The sequence below is a fragment of the Thermobia domestica genome, chromosome 9 (genome assembly GCF_964235325.1).
Source record: "Thermobia domestica chromosome 9, izTheDome1.hap1.1, whole genome shotgun sequence".
NCBI classification, from domain to species: domain Eukaryota; kingdom Metazoa; phylum Arthropoda; class Insecta; order Zygentoma; family Lepismatidae; genus Thermobia; species Thermobia domestica.
In genome coordinates, this window is record NC_137462.1 from 14,169,685 (window position 1) to 14,184,854 (window position 15,170).

Below are 15,170 nucleotides of genomic sequence, written 5' to 3' on the forward strand. Positions count from 1 at the left end.
TCTGTCTTTTTTATTTTTGTTTTAAAATCAATGACACATGAGGATGGCTGAAAAACTGCACAACTACTCTCAAGTAACGTCAAGGTCAAACTAACAATAGAGTGGTTTACAAACTTTTTTGATTGACGAGACACTGTACTGAACACTCCATATCAAGACATAATTATTTGATTTTTTTTTTTGTTAAAACATTATAAATTATAATAGTGTAAGGCAGGGGCGGATCCAGGACGGACTTCAGAAGGGGCGGCGGTGGGTTGTAATACTGCTATTTAGAGCTACTTTTAAGAGCTCCAAACTCTGGGATGGGTTTTATTTATATATAAAATAATAAAGTTTCCTCTTCTGGGGCGGGCAATCGGCCCGATCTCCCCTGAATTCGCCCCTGGTGTAAGGCAATACGTTTCTATAAAACACGGGTTCGATTCCCGGCGGGAACTCATGTTGTTCAGATTCCTCGTTAATCAGTAGGTCCACGTCTTATGTAGCCTCGGTGTTGAAATTGAAGCTAAAGTCAAAATCAACTGAACGTCTCGATATGGTATTGCTTCTATGTGGTACTTCGGATTGTTACTACCGCTAAAGGCATCCACTCGTAGTCTGTTTCAAATTTCATTTATTATTTTTATGTATTTATTTATTTATTTATTTATGTAACAATTATCACATACAGCTCAGATTTTATTTTATGTTGGGATTTTAGGATTTAGATTTCTGGGCTTTCGGCATCTAAGGCCATTTAGCCCGTCACGTTTGAGGGATGACAGCCCTCGGAGAACACACTATCCGGGGAAAGGGGAGGAAGAAAGAATTGGGGAAGGAAGGAAGCGGCCTGGGACCTATAAGTTAGGTACCACCCCGGCATTTTCCCGGTGTGAATGAGGAAAACCCAGAAAAACCTCATTCAGGGTGGCTGATTTGAAAAAGCTTTTTACACTTTTTCGACCGAATGCCTCTACCGGGAATCTAACCCATTTTATTCTGGATATCTAACAATAACAGCGACAATGGAAATGATTTGGGAAGTATCGGCCAGGGCCTGTTTACTAGGTACCATCCCACCATTTGCATGGTAGGACTGAGGGAAACCCTGGATAACCCCAGTCAGAATGGTCGGCAGCGGGAGTCGAACCCACGACCTTCCAAATGCGAAGCCAACGTTCTACCACTTGAGCTACTTCGCTCGGTAAAATATATTGTATCGGCCGGGAAATAATTAATTTATTTTAACTAATTAGTTAATGATTCATGATTTTTAAACAATATAATTTCGCGACATACCGGTTGGGAATCATTGACATAAAGTACCATCTATTGGCGTCTGATGTTAATATTTTCCAACTACAAACATGCAAAGATTCGTTTAATTCCGTTCGGTCGCTCTGTTTAAGTAATATGTGAAACGGAGCCGAATAGCTACCACGTGAATTTGTAATCTGCTTTCAGTCTTAGACTGCCAATCTGCTCTATCCAAAAATGTATGATCAGAATTTTTCATTGTCAGCGCAGGAAGTTTGGGCTTCCCGAATTATTCCATTAAGGTGGGTGTAAATAATGACGTATGGAATCCCAATTAGCAAGAAAGCTTTCGAACAGTTGGCGCGTGGTTGGCTTTTGGCTTTCTACTCTTGCACTTTTAACGCGTGCTTTCATACAATCTGCCTTTTGTTGTACTTGGAAGCGATGTTTTAAACCCTTCGCAGAGCGTCATAGAATTACTGGCCGTTAATTGGCTATTGACTTGCTGCCAGCGTAAATGTTTGCGTCAAGCTTGAATGGAACAGTGAATGAACAGGTTGCTCCGATGTAACTTTTGTGGAGCGGGGTTGCATAAGGACAGCAGTGAATGAATATAAAGGAGAAAATAATTCCAAATAAAATATTTAGTTTAACGTTCATACCCTGACGCTTAAAAGGAGATACTTTGTTATTCAAAGTTAGTGATTCTGGAGCAATTGGCGGAATAAGATGGGAGAAAATGGGGTTTCCCTTTTCTTAAAAAAGTACAGACATGGTATTATTCACAAGGAGCTTACTTAGCTTGGGATTAAAGTAAAGACCCTCTCAACAAAGCTGAACTCGTCACCACTGAGTCACCTGCCTTCTTCGTTCCCATAGAAGTCAAAAGATTGTTAACAACGCAGGATAGCTGATGACATGCGTAACACAAAGTCGAAAACGACTGTGTTAAGAGACCACGTGGCTAAGTGGTAGAAAACCACTGGCGCGTGGTGTCCTTGGTTCGATCCTAGCTCCCACCAGGTAGGGTTGTGGTGGACAAACACCGTGTTCTTGAGTTTTCTCGCCACTCTCCCCTTTTCTCCCACTTTCTTCATTCCACCATTATTATGAACGCCGATCTTGGAGAATGAAGGGGCGCGTACATCCTCAAACTTTCTTTGCGCACTCCAGAATCTGGATATATTTGCTTGGATGATTACTTGGATATGTAACAACGAAACATATACTTGAAGGCCCCCAGTCACCCAAAGTCGTACAAAATCGGCCCTTATCATAATTCATGTCATATCTCCCTTAGTCTCGGTGCATAATCGTAGGATATTAAAGTAGAAAAAGATCGTGATTATGAAGTGGAAATCTCCGAAAGCGTTTGAACAGGAACGTTCCAGGCGAACATTGGCAAGCATACAATACTACAGAAGTGTGGCGGCAGGGGAATCACAAGAGGAATCAATATGGAGTATAAAAATATGGAAAATTAGACTTATAAAACTAGGTCCTCTCACCAAGGGTATCTTGCAATGTACACTCATGTCCAAAATGATTGTCGCATACCTATAACTGTCTTTTTGTAAGAATATAATTTGATAATGATTTTGCAGGGTACTTTTAATACTGATACTATGTAGGATAATACGGAAATGTATATTTGTGGTAAATTTCATAGGAAAAGAATTATAAATACGAAAATTAGAATAAGTAAAACAAAATGTTGCTAAATCGACAAGAAAGTTTTATTTTCGTTTTATTGTTCTTGTTTACTTCTCTTTTGACATAAAATTTTCCACATAGCCTACATGTCTTTGCCAATTATACATATACTAACATTGTAAGAAATACCGGTCGAATTCGTTATCAAATTATATTCCGACAACAACATATTTATAGACATGCGACAATAATTTTGGATATGAGTGTACCTGTAGATTGGCGGTAGAAAAAAGAAATGCAATTTTTAAGTCTTATGTCTACGAATATGCCGGCTAGGCTAAAGAAAACGGTGGGATCGAACCAAGGACCCCCATGCACCAGAGGTGAACGCTCTACCACTGAGGCACCGCGGTCTCAAGGATTGGTGATGGAAACAAAACATAATGCCTCTGGATCTTTCCATTCGAAGATGTTTCTCGAAAAAGAAAACTTTTAGTTCTGCACCTTTAGTCTAAGGGAGAAGGATGATTAAGGCATGTGAATGATGATGAAAAAATTGGTGGAATGATTATGTGGGAGGAACCGGGAGTACTCCGAGAAAATCCACGGACACTAAGTTGTCCACCACAATTATTTGGCCGGGGAACGAATCAGGGACCCCACGTACTCTCATGTCCAAAATTATTGTCGCATGTCTATAAATAGTTTGTTGTAGGAATATAATTTGATAACGAATTCGCCCGGTATTTCCTATAATGTTAGTATGTGTATAATCGGCAAAGACATGTATGTGACAAATTTCATGTCAAAGGAGCAGTAAATAAGAACAATAAAACGAAAATAAAACTTTCTTGTCCATTTACCAACATTTTGTTTTACTCATTCTAATTTTCGTATTTATAATTATTTTTCTATGAAATTCACCACAAATATACGTTTCCCGATTATACACATTGTACCAGTATTAAAAGTAACCTGCAAATTAATTATCAAATTATATTCTTACGAGAAGACAGTTAAAGATATGCGACAATCATTTTGAACACGAGTGTACCAGAGATAAGCATTCTACCACTGAGCCATCAGAATTTCTTGGAGTAGTCTTGTTTACTTATAAACTTATTTTATGTAAATCTTTGTTTTAGTGTTTTTTTTGTGCAAATTTTATAGAATTTTTGTTTTGTAACTTTTGTATAGAAATATTTGAATTGTAAGAAATTTACATTTTATTCATTTATTTTTGTACAAGAATATTATAATGTTACAAGCGTGATTTGTTTTAGCTTTATGGGTCTAGAACCAGTTATTCAAACCAATACAGTTGTGAAATGAATTATTCCTTGGAGAGCGTCTATTGTGGGCTTGTTATTTTTATTATTCAAATTTTGCAATTTTTCGTGTTGCTTATTAAATTTTCGTTCAATTTGCGCCCAACATTTTCATACAGCTAGGCCTGGGTCTATTTGTAAATCCGGCGGCACTGCATGTATATTGTATATACCTCAGGACACGAAAAATCTCAGGCGTCATTTCGCCATGGTGTTTGGAAATATCAGGCTGGCGCCTAAGTAATTTAAGGCCAAAACATGTAGGCCTATGTATCAAATTGGTGAGACACTGGTTTTCAGAACTCGTGCCTAGGTCAGGAGAAAATTTGATGAGTCAGCTAGTTTTCAGAATTGCCACCTAGGTGCGAAGTAAATTTGGTGAGTCGCCTGGTTTTCAGCGCCACTAGCGGTCTCACGTGGTTTCTCAAAAGGGTACGATTATGAGAGAGTTATACTGTCATGGAGATCCATTGATAATGAGTCGGAAATTCAAACTCATCCATCTTTGACTTCTGATAGTATTCGTGCCGGAAAAAAACATTCATGGTGTAACACGGACTGCATATCTTCCAGGCTTGGCCTATTTTGGTTTTCCTCATTTTACACCAAGTTGCACCTCGAGTGTCAAACCATGGTCAAGATATATTGTAAGTCTGTTGGTGCTGTTTCTATGGTGGAAATTAGAAGGTGGTCACTCAAATGTAAAGCAAAAATATTTTAATTCGAATATTTTTGACGCGCTTTTCGCTAGAAATTTCAAGGTCGAAATATATTGTTTCTAGTTTGTGGTAAGGCCCTTCAAGCAAAATATATTAATATTCTGTTTCACCCTCGTAACTTAAGTCGTTTTCAACATATGAACAATTTTTGATTTACGAATTTTCAACAATAACCTAAATTCGAAAGAATTTGAAGTTGATTTTCCGGCCGAAGTTATATTTAGATATGAGGTACCTCTGGTATAAATATTATAGCAATCCGTGTAAGGGCACTTTTCACTGCCCTATCCGGCTACACCATTTGGTGAGTCGCTTGGTATCCAGAACTGGTGCCTAGGTGAAAAGAAAATTTGATGAGTCGCCTGGTTTTCAGAACTGATGCCTAGGTGGGAAGAAAATTTGATTAGTCGCCTGGTTTTCAGAACTGATGCCAAGGTGAGAAGAAAATTTGATGAGTCGGCTGGTTTTAAGAACTGATGACTAGGTGAGAAGAAACTTTGATGAGTTGCTTGGTATCCAGAACTGGTGCCTAGGTGAAAAGAAAATTTGATGAGTCGCCTGGTTTTCAGAACTGATGACTAGGTGAGAAGAAAATTTGGTAAGTCGTCTGGAGAAGAAAAAGTGTCGAGCACACAATGAACAGAACTCATTGAAGCTGGACCAAACTTGGAATAGACAGAGAGCATAACTTAGTTAGTAATCATGTTTGTGTTTTCATGTTTATTCGTAAAACTTTTTGTTCCTAAGTTCTTGGACATTAAAATTTGGGGATTGAAATTGGTAAAATTTTCGAGAAAGTTACACTAATGCTTTCGTAAACACGAGTTAGCGGAGAAAACTAACAAATCCGTTAAATGTTAAGTGAAATGCAATGTATATTGATAACAAAGATATGCTAATACGTATCAATGTAGGTCGAACTTTGTTCCCCGCAATCGGCATGCTAATTAAACAATTAAAATAATAACGTCAAATAGAAGGCCAAAATAAACAATCCATTTATTCCAGTCATAAATCACCCACTTGTTGAAAAAAGAGCTATATGGGATACATTATGTAAAATGAAATGAAATGAAATGGAATCTCTAAGTTTTATGACCCACGGACATGCCGGACAGACTAAAGTAGACGGTAATAATGAAAATTAACAAAATACTAGTATCCGAGAAAATCCACGTTTGTCCCTTCCCTATTTAGGTAGGGGGTGGGCTCTTGGACCTGAATTCTTGCAGCCTATCTCAGGTCTTTTTAACTTTCTTTTTTCATCTTTATTCAATCCTTAACTGAAAAGGAAAACTTTTTATTAAAAAAAACTTATAGACAGTTACACAAAATTCACATACAATACACATATAGACATAGGGCCGGATCCAAAACTGTCTGAGAGAGGTGTACCAAGAACTACCAAAATAACCAATCACACTGAAACTCTTCAAAGTGATATGTGATAATATTCTTTACCCCTGACGACACCGAACGAAAATCGACTTAAACGATTGCTTTTGCAAAGCTCTGCTTTCTTTTAAAACCCAAACGGAAATATGATGGCAAAAAGTTTCGGAAAATGTTGCTATATTCACTTCCAGATTCTCATTTTAGATAGTATATATTTACAACGAAGGGGGATGCACGTGCACCTTTGCACCCCCCTAAATCCGCCCTATATAGACAATACTACAGCACTCACGAACTACTAACACACTAGAAAATAACAAAAGATAATGTAAACCTTCACAAATTTTTGTCGAAACCAATTATTAGTACTCGTTTCTCACCTGTAATTCTTCAAGGGATACTATTTCGTTTTCCACTTGTATGAAGGTTTACGGTTTCTCTCTTGCTTTAACGTAAGATATTAATATTTAAATTATTTTTCAATTATATTGTATTTTTTCATATTTTATATTTTAATTGGTTTCTCACCTGTTTACCCTAATAAAATTTTAACTAGTAAAACGGTCCTCCGTAACAATAACTATATTATATCATGGTAACTGTGGTTTCCACCTTTCATAAACATGAAAGATAGGTGGTTTGTATCTGAATACTAAAAGTAGTTGACTGCTGACCTCGGTAGTTGTCAAGTCTAGTATCCGGGCTCGAAAGAAAAATCGTTAAAAGTTAGAGGGTGGTACTGGAGATTGAACGAGTGGCCGTAAAAATTCAAATTCCGATCAGTTAGAATTTCACAACCTGGTTTTATTACAAGTATAATCTCTTTAGTCAGTAAAGGAGATGCTGTGTATCATGTGTCAAAATTGATAAGGATGTGTTTTGGTAGGTGGGTGGTGGGTGGTGGGACAGAGTGGGTCATGGTTGGTGGAGGGTCATGGCGGATCATGGTGGGTCATGGTCGGTGGTGGGTCAAGTTTTCATTGACCCATGCCATCATTACCTCAGATAGTTCAGTGCTCGTGTCTCGTGTTCTATTCCAAGTGGGAGATCCTTTGAAATCGTATATGTTCTCGATGAATCTGTGTTCGTGTCCCTGTAATCCAAGGTTACAGGAAATAACTGTAAAACGAGTATTACTAAGTATAATAAAGACAAGTTGCGGAGATACTTTTGAATCAGAAAAGAAAATGGTCTGATTCACTATATTTCTATTTTTTGTTTTTTAATTTAAATTTGAAGTATCGGCTATAGTATTTTATCATGACCGAAATCAGTGTGTTTCGTCGTCATCGTAAACGTGTGCAATTTCCTACATACACGAGTGTTTTTTGACTCTTACTTAAGGGAGCAGTCTTAGTGTAGTGGCGCGAGCATTCGTTTCGTAATTCAGGGGTCCCGGATTCGATTCTCGCTGCAGAAAGTTGTTTTTACCAATTACAATATTCATACTTCTGATGTGTAATAAAATGAGAAACACTCAATTTCTTTCGATCTTACAAATTAGAGTGGAGATGGCTTTCTTCACAGTTGAAATAGTAGCAAAATGACGTCACATGTCTGTCTACAACCTTGATTCCCACTGTGTGAAAACGTAACGCGTTTAGCAAACAATTTATGAATACGATCCCTAAGGGCCATACTCAGGGCCTAGTATCAGTCATACATGGGTCTGAAACGACATTGTTTCTGAGGAATTATTCCGAATGTCTTTCACTATTACTCCTACTGCTAGAAATAATAATATGTTCGTTCGCCATTTCAAGCACGTTCCATATATCCGTTCAACCAAAATTTGTAAATAGAAACTATTCTTTTTTATATTGGTATGTATATTTTGTTAAAATATCAATATAACGCATACATAATTCAAAGTCTTTTATCCAAAGAAAGGGTGTTATTATGTATCGTGGTGAAGACAAATGTTACTTAATTTCTGTTTAGGCATCCGAAGTTTTGATATTAAAATTGTCCAGGAGCTACACCTTCTTTCTCCCCTCTCGTTTCCTATCGCACACTAATCCTCAAAAGTATCTTTTATCCTTTCTTTTTCTTATAATAATAATAATAATAATAATAATAATAATAATAATAATAATAATAATAATAATAATAATAATAATAATAATAATAATAATAATAATAATAATGGTATTGAAATTTTTAAAGTTGCCCTAAAATTAGGCAAAACTTACAGATAAGTCGTGATTTCGGGAAGGTGTCTTGACCTCTAGGAAGCACCTCTGGAACTACCAAAATTTTAAACCAAAGCGTTCCACTAAAGTTTTATGTAAAAATTATTCTACTGTACGTTTTGAGGAAAATATCTGTAATAAAAATAACTGAATATCACTGAATACTAAGGCATGTAATAAACTAACTTTTAAGATATGCAGAAGTAATTATAAAATCTTTGCTACAAAAATACCTACGCAGACCATAATAAATTCAATGAGCTCCGAAATACAAAGTAACAAAATAGCGTATACGATCCAGTCTTCAAAGCAATTGTTACTTAAATAATGGACATACACTATTTCGAGAATCGAGATAAAACGAGAAATGTTTACGATACTTTTCGTTTCGTCTGAATTCTCATCTCCAAACCGAGACGATAATTTGAGTTAACCTTGTTCCGTCTTGAATGTAAAGTGTTAACTCTTGTCTTAATTTTGTTTATTTTGTTTCAGAAACGAGATGAGAAATTACTCTTCTCATGAGCAGCAGTAGACAAAATCGAAAATTCTTGTCAAATGTTACATTTCTGATTGGAATGTTATGCCCTGAGCGAAAATAAGCTCCAAATGTTTAATCTTCTATGAGATAATAATAATAATTATTAGTTATTAGTTATTATTATTATTATTATTATTATTATTATTATTATTATTATTATTATTATTATTATTATTATTATTATTATTATTATTATTATTCCTGAACATTTGATAGTTCAAGTATTGAAACATCTGAGTATTCAAATATCTGAAGATAATAAAACGTGTGCCATCGCCGATCAATTCTCAAATCATTAATTCATCAAAAATTCTGAAGTAAAAAAAACTGTACTCGTTCGTGGTTCCGATTGGATTCGACTACCTTCAGATTACTGGTCGATCGCCTTAACCACTTAACCACGTTTACTACGCAGAAATTGATTCGTCTTTAGTTTGTTTATGAGTGTAATACACGCGCCATATTTGATTCAAAATAAATGAGTTTTGTATTTTGTTTTTAGAAAATCTGTAATGTTCATAATTTAGTGAATAGAGTGATATGATGCCCTCCGAGTCCTCAATTACATATTCCTGTGTTTTGCCAATCAATCTGACAATTAACAAGCTACTGTTTTGAGCGAACAGAAAAGGCTCTTTATTTTGGCGAGCCGGAAGAAATAACGCTTTAGATGAGTGGTTAGCGTTGTAGTTTCATAATCCGGCAATCCGTTTTCGCTTCTCGCCATCGCCATTTATACTTTCTAAAATGTTTCATTTACAAGGCTGAGCTCCATTGGATGCTGCTAAACGAAAGATAATCACCAGTCGAGAAATTCAGTGATGATGTAATCCTGAAAATAAAGGAAGAAAAGTGAGTGGAGACAACGAGTTACAGAGTTAATTCTGTTAATGGTTCTATATTTGATATTATCCGTTAATTTCGTTCATTTTCAAATTGTTGTTTATTGACACTATATTTTCCTCTTTTCTCCTTGTGTCTCAATGTGAAAATTTGTACAAATATTAAACAAATCAACCCTCAGTTATATTTGCAACCTAAGGGGAAATACGCTTAATAGGGATAAGTTCTCCAACTCGTTTAAGTGTTATCAAATTTTGCATTTCTCATATTTGCAAATAAATTATTGCATAACAATATTTAGCATTTTCAAAAGTCATTTAACGAATAATGAAATCAGACAAGTTCTTCTTTCGAAGTAACATTTCGTATCAATCAGTGGCGCCGGAACCCTGTTAGACCCCCAAAATTTTCATTAGGGGCTGGGTTCTTACCCTGAATGATCAATCCATACTTTAATTGATTTGCAGGTAGGACTATTGTTAATAGTTTAAACCTCAGCGAAAGGCTTTGTGTTTATTTTTTAAAAAATAAACTTATACCGCATAATCTATCCGTATATTATTTGATACGCATACATGTATAGTCATTTGAAGTAAGTTAGCTTGTTTATATAATCCTTCATTTGAATTAATTATAAGATTATTTAAGTCTCATTGGCGCTTCTAGTGTCCGTATATTTTTTTCTGGTACTGTGCTGTGTACTGTGAGTACAAGTATGCAAAGACTCCCTTTTGTCATTTCGTCAGCCAGCGTTTTGCCTCACTCCTGTACAAAAACACACTTTGCGATTTGGTTTTTTTTTTTAACAGGTGGGATCAACTTCTTGCTGCTGTTCTAGGTGCTCTACCAGGCGTAATTAATCTTGGAGCGGGTGTTAGTTGGGTTGCCTAACTCACGCATTTTGTACCTCAAGAATTTCTATGGCCCACTGTACATGTGTGTGTGATATACTAGAGAAGGGAAATTTGTGCTAAAATGAAAAAAAAAAAAAAAACAATTCTTCCAAAAAAATCCCTCTGGTAAATGTTGCGATCCTGAAGCAATCCCAACAATAAGTATCCAAATATAATGTGACTTGAAAAGTTCTAAGATATATATATATATATATATATATATATATATATATATATATATATATATATATATATATATATATATATATATATATATATATATATATATATGTGTGTGTGTGTGTGTGTGTGTGTGTGTGTGTGTGTGTGTTTGACATTACCAAACTCCATTAGGAAGAGAGTAACATACCAAATCAAACTTTTCGAACTCTGTACTGTTCATCCGATTATCATGGTTCATACGTCATTATCTTTAGAATGAAATAAAATTTCAAGTGATATCATGCGCATGTGTTGCATCATATACAAATAAAATGAAATTTGGGATAAAGACGTAAATTTTCCGGCAAAAAAAAAAAAAAACTTTTAAAATAAGGATTTGCGACGTCTGGAATGGCTCCCGCTATAGATACCCGAATATAAAATCCCTCTTAAAAATAAACTATTTTCTATACGTGATACGAGTGGCAAGTTACCTTATAGTATTTACAACCGTTACGAGGAAAAATATTTTGCAATGCCATTTGACAATACCAAATTTTGTAGGATATATTTGGTCTAGGAATTAATTCGTGCGGTTGGTACGCACACATTGAAGCTGTAGTACAAACACAAAATACATAAATACCTTAAGAAAAATATTGTCCATCGCTAGCCACCACTTTCGCCCATCTGTCAGGCAATGTACGGATTCCGTGGCGAAAGAAGTCCTCATCCTTGGAAGCGATCCAGTCAGAGACCCATGTTTCGATATCTTCTGAAGAAGTAAACCGCTGTCCAATCAAATCGTTGTTCATGCAATCGAACATGTAGTAGTCCGAAGGAGCAACGTCTGGTGAATACGGCGGGTGGGGTAAAACTTCCCATCCGACATTTTCTAAATAGGTTTTGACATGTGGGCGAGCGTTATCATGTTGAACAATAAGTTTATCATGTCTGTTCTCCCATTCTGGTCGTGTTCTGGCCAGAGCTTGCTTCAAACGCATTAATTGTCGTCGATAACGTTCTCCATTCATAGTTTCACCCGGTTGCAGCAGCTCATAGTACACCACACCTTTCATATCCCACCATATGCACAGCATAACCTTTGCACAGTGAATATCTCGTTTTGGTTGTGATGGACCTGGTTCAACTGGTTTCACCCAGGCCTTTTTTCGTTTAGGGTTCTCGTAATGGATCCACTTCTCATCACCCGTAATAATTCGATGCAGAAACCCCTTTCTGCTCTGTCGTTGAAGCAGCAATTCGCAAATGGTTTTTCGTCTTTCAACGTCTCTGTCTTTCAATTCATGTGGAACCCAATGTGACATCTTTTGAATCATTCCCATGGCTTTCAAGCGTTTGGAGACTGTTGTTTGATCAACGCCTAATGCTGCTGCAAGTTGTTCCTGCGTTTGACACGAATCCTGCTCGAGCAATGCTGTCAATTCTTCGTCTTGAAATTTTTTTGGCTGTCCAGCTCGCTCTTGGTCTGCCAAGCCGAAATCACCACTTCTAAACCGTGCAAACCACTTCTGACACGTTCGCTCAGCTAGAGCATGGTCACCATACACTTCCACCAAAATACGATGACTTTCAGTCGCACTTTTCTGCATGTTAAAGTAATGCAGCAGGACACCCCGCAAAAACACTTTATCAGGCACAAATTGCGCCATGTTCACTTAACTACAAACTGGTGTTGTTGACGCTTTAATCCACTGCCCTATACTACGAACGATACGCGATGACAGGGGTTTGCAACACATGTGTGGATACACGGAACTGTGGGACGGGTGGACGCTCCGTTCGTTGCGCCATCTCTTGTCCGCCCGCACGAATTAATTCCTAGACCAAAATATAACAACACATAAAACGTAAATGTAGAAGGAAAGTAACTCTCAGGCGTTACATTCAAATTACACCTCTCAACTACCATTCGCTTACAAAGATAATAAACCAAGATAAAGATAATACATCAGCAGCTAAAACAACTCTCACTTTCATTGTGTGACTCATAACTGAATACGTAAATATAATTTTCTGAATACCATTCTCTAGAAACGTCACAGGGGGGATGTACGCTATATGTTTCTTTACTCAATATATACACGTTGGGAAGCAGAGACAGAAATGTTGTTAGAGTCTGACTATTTCAGGCGTGCCCTCGGAAAATGTGCGAAACATACTTCGGCCCCACCCTCGCCAATATCTGACGGGAAGAAACCCTTTCTCTGCTTAGATGAAAAAAGTGAATGACTTCAGCTGTGTTGCCAATTTGTCATTCAGTCGTTTGGTCTTGACGAATGAAGATCGTAGGCTACTTAGAGTAGCTAATAAGACAGAGCACAGCAAATTTCGTGAAATAATTAATCTTGGCAATGCTTCCGCTTCCAATAATTTGAAGATCTCGGCCGCAGTAACTTCTCTCTTCTTTTTCGAAGAAGGTACGAGAAAATACATATCGACAGCAGCACCAGAAGGTTCACACTTAAAATCAAAAGGGTCTACATACCTCAAAACATGTGACTTTCTTTCAAGGTTAGTCAAGCTTAAAATGACCTTTAAAGAAATACCTATACCTTGCAAATTTAGGAAAATGTTATTTGTTATTACGTAATATCTCCTGGAAAAAGATACAAAAAAAAAAAAGAAGAAGAGTTTCATGAAAACATTTAGGTTTTGTGTGAAAGAACTGATGACCAGGGCCCGGATCTTGTTGACCTAAAATTTTTTAGAAAGTGACCTATAAAATGACACTAAAATTCCTGTAAAATGCCCCTAAAATTCACAAAAAATGACCTTAAAACTTGCGTTTTCTTAAATGTTTATTTCATAAAACATTGACATTTTTTTTTAAATATCCATTGGATTTTAATTAACGTTTGTCACTCATATTCAAAAAGTTTTGTTTCAGTTAGTTGCAGTCCATTGATCATTTATGTTCGTTGATCAGTCCATTGTACGGCATTGTACGTACTGAAAGCGTCAATTCACTCCCGAGTTGATACTAGGAAACACTCTTAAACAATAAAAGTTCGCAAGTGTAGATTAAATGAGAATAATAGATAAAAACCCTGTTTAAAATCTTTGTACGCCTTCTAATTCATTTTTAGTTATTCATGTGATCACATCCTTTGTGGTCAATAACCCAAAACTATCCGTTCGGCCACCTACCAACCTCCACCTTTGGTCAACCAGCTACTGCTTAGTTTTCTTTAGCTTGTTAAGAATGCAGTTTTTCCACCCGAATAGTCAGGAAGCATGAAAAGAGATTATTTAACTTCGTCTTTATCACATCCGTAAACAATGTTCATTTTAAGATTTCCTTATATAGAAGAAAAAGAATAAAAAGACCATAAGTGACCTAAAATTTACCTTAAGATATTAAAAAATGAAGCGGCAAAAAGTGACCAAAAGTTGACCCTAAAAATATATACTTTTAGAACTTAAAGTTGATGGATAACGTTTTTATTAGAATTTGCCTTGTTTTATGCGTAACAGAGAAAAGTTGACTTGTCAACAAAATCCGGGCCCTGCTGATGACATATTTGTGGGAACAAGTATGTGCCAAAGAGTTTAAAACAATTAGTATTATATAAAGATTTCTTTCTAGATATATTAAATGTTTTGAAGTTTGCATATTAGCTTTACTCACAGAGATGTTTCTGAACTATAAATAACATCAAAATATTGAAAAAAAAAAAAAAAAACTATTCGGACAAAAAAGAAACCGTTGAGCTCTTTTGTACCTAAGCGGTTAGCGTACGCGCCTTTGGTGTGGGAGACCCGGCTTCGATTTCCGGCGGAAGCTCATGTGGTTTGGATTCCACGTTAATCAGTAGATCCACGTCTCATATAGCCTCGCTGCTGAAGGAGACGTTAAACTCGAAATCAACTCAGCTCAACTCAAAAGGAAACGTTAAAAATACATACTTTTAAATACCACAGTTGGCAGAATACAGTCAGAAAACAAAAACATTCTATGTCCTTGGTTATCAAATTCTGAAAGAAAAAAATACTGGTATTTATTAAATGTTTTATTTCTTTTTCTATGAAATAATTATGATGTCGAAAGTCGGTTAACATAAGAATGCAAGAAAATTGTGTATATTATACTCATATTATTGTAATTATATATAGTGTCTTATATGTTGTATATGTTATATTCCTTGTATAAAGAATCGAAAATATTCATGACAATAATTGCC